Raw genomic sequence first — 2,727 nt, 5'->3', positions numbered from 1 at the left:
TGTGTGTGTGTGTGTGTGTGTGTGTGTGTGTGTGTGTGTGTGTGTGTGTGTGTGTGTGTGTGTAGACTAATTTGTACTGAAGCATGGGGGGTGTGTGCAGTGAATGTTGCAGGACATTACAGTCACACCTGGGTTAATAGTAATATTCACAGTGCATTAAATTCATTGTGAACGTAAATGTGGGTCCAATTAAGAGCCCCTGGGGGTCCCATTGAGAGCCACTGATCTTTGAATGGACCCTGAGAGGATCAAATCAGTGCTATCAGTGCAGGTCAAGGTGGCAAATGTTGCATTACATGGTGTTGTTGAATAGAACATAACAGAGTAAGAAACATATGGAAATGTCTGCTAATTGCAATACAACAGGTAGCCGAGTCAACAAACCCAGTCACACTACTGACTGTTAGCTAAGTGACATGTAGTCTCAGTTTAGCATCAACGCAGCCATCAGCTGATCCAGCGAGACAAGACATTCACCCACACATACACACAGAGACCTGCAATCACAATCACATTACTGTCTAATGTGTTCCCGAAGTGCATGCACCTATCTTGCAACAATCCTGCGGACACACTGACTGTTTCGCTCCAGCGCAACTCGTCTATACAAGGCAGAAACGTGCAATACCCAGCACACACAAGCCTGGATATCACGCCGCGTAAACCACGCTCCGTAACCGGAATCTGCCCCCTTTTGACACGAGTTCATCAGCGGCTGTTAAAGGTTTCTAGGAGGTCACCCTATTGTTAGCAGGTAGTATCTGTCCAACGGGAGGCAAGCCCCATCTTGAGCAACCCGCACACACATTCAAACCTCGCTTTGCAACAGAAAATAACCAGGCGCGAAACTTACTTTCAGCTGAGACCTCAGTTGCAAATCCGCGTAATGTTTCTCCAAACCTCGTGTTTACGGTGCTCCTCTCTCTCTCGCTCTCTCCACTTCACAAAGACGACATGAGAGCCCCGGAGACGGTGTGAGTGACTGACTGAATCAACTACCGTAGAGCACGGCAAGTTGAAGTGTCGGATTACACTGGCTATTCAGTTACCAGAGAGAGCCGTGCTCCGCGGTCGGTATGAAAATGCGACCTAGATTCCCGCGGAAGGACATCGAGTGTAAAGGTGTAAGTACAAGCTAATGGACTGCTAACAGCACGTTTCACACTGGAGCGGACCGCAGCACACAGCTCCGGCTATTGTCTGCTTCTGTAGCATTACAGCCGTGTTGAACAAAGTGTCGTCAAAGCAGCGCCTCTGTGTTAATTCAACAGTAGTTTATATGTTTGTTTTGTATTATTAGTTTGAATAATGGTTAATGAACATTTGAGTAGAAATATATTTGGAATATACAGACAAGAGCGTATTAATAAAAACAATAATATAAATTAGACGCAATATCCTATTAATTACATAATTAACAACACAAACAATAATATTGGCTACATCCACGGCAATATCATATCAATAACATGTTAAACAACATCCTTTTCTTATTATAAGGATTCAAATAAGTGTTATTAATAGTAATTATACAAATAAAATACAATAATAATATTAGTTTTATGGTAATGTGAAAATAATGAAAAAAATGCCCATATTTTTTTTCCTTACCATTTTTTCAAAACCAAAATATATTTAAGTTTGTATTTTTTTCAAGTTTGAAGAATTATTTGTAGGATTTATGTATTATCAATGTTGTTGCAGGTTTATTTTCGGTCAATCAACTAATCAATTAAAGTGAGCTCTAAACAACAGTAATATGTTTTTATGGTTAATGGATATTATTTGTTCTTATTTTTATAGTTAATAAATAAACTACTAATAACTTTATTATTATTATTATAATTATGGTTTTAAGAACTAGTAATATCATGAACCTATTACACTGTTCTTTTCTGCCCTGACTTGATTGACAGTTCACTAAGCCTCCTACACAGTGTAAACCTCTGCACCCGGCGCGCCGCTCCAGCAGATCTGCAGGCGGGGCTCCTTGTTTTGCAGATGGCCGGTCTCCGGTGGAAGAATAACAAAGACGTGTTTGAGAGCAGCGGCAGGCTGGGCTGAGCGGTGACGTCAAGGAACAATGTCTCCCCTCCCGACACGCACACACACGCACGCACACAGCACACACACGCACGCCAGCACACAAGCTCTTCCCTCTCCCCTCTCTTCCTAGTCAGGCAAGGCTGAACTGCCCAGAGGGAGGGCCGCTCAACTCGCAGTGCATCAGATAGAATCACTCACTACTCATGCTGTGCCTGCACACAGGATTTCTCCACTGTGTTTTTTTTATTTGTTTTTTGGAAGAAGTAAAACAAAAAAACAATGGGGTGGCATATCAGTTACTGCAAATAAACCATCATACAAACAAAAGCTAAAGTAGACCTCTGTGTGTGCTCTACAAGCTTATTTCCTGTGGCTGATCAATTTAAATCATCAAGGAAAAGGTGACGAGATTACGTTTTGCTGAAAGGTAATTCATGATTTCCCATCACATAATGTCATCAGTCCTGGGGTCAAATTCCTGTCAGCTGCTCCCATGGCCAAGGCTCTTCTTGAGGGGAAGGAAGGGGCTGCCATCCTTTTTAGCTTCCTGCCTGCAGGGCTCCTGACACTGATGCAGCGAAGGCCTGAGGTATCAGCAGTGGGGGGGGGTGTCTCTATCAAAGTGTCTCAAGGACGCCCCAGCACCCTGGTCGAAGCAGCTATCCGCACTGATGGGGGACA

At 43.2% G+C, this 2,727-nt stretch overlaps 1 protein-coding gene across 6 annotated transcripts in view; it reads right to left on the bottom strand.

Annotated features, from left to right (window-relative positions):
- zmiz1a (zinc finger, MIZ-type containing 1a) overlaps positions 1–1,154 on the bottom strand; it is a 100,236-nt gene extending 99,082 nt beyond the window's left edge. For 2 of the 6 annotated variants that reach the window (XM_010784244.1, XM_010784251.1), the window contains exon 1: positions 854–1,154. The gene's annotated coding sequence lies outside the window, so the exon portion shown is untranslated. The remainder of the gene's footprint in view (positions 1–853) is intronic. The other 4 variants (XM_010784259.1, XM_010784265.1, XM_010784276.1 and 1 more) reach the window with 2 other exon arrangements.
- Between the last annotated feature and the right edge of the window lie 1,573 nt (positions 1,155–2,727).

Source organism: Notothenia coriiceps, unplaced genomic scaffold, assembly GCF_000735185.1.
Source record: "Notothenia coriiceps isolate Sejong01 unplaced genomic scaffold, NC01 NC01_scaffold00000668, whole genome shotgun sequence".
In the NCBI taxonomy this organism is placed as follows: Eukaryota; Metazoa; Chordata; class Actinopteri; order Perciformes; family Nototheniidae; genus Notothenia; species Notothenia coriiceps.
The sequence above is the reverse complement of the archived record's forward strand: the minus strand, read 5'-3'. Positions and strand labels throughout refer to the sequence as shown.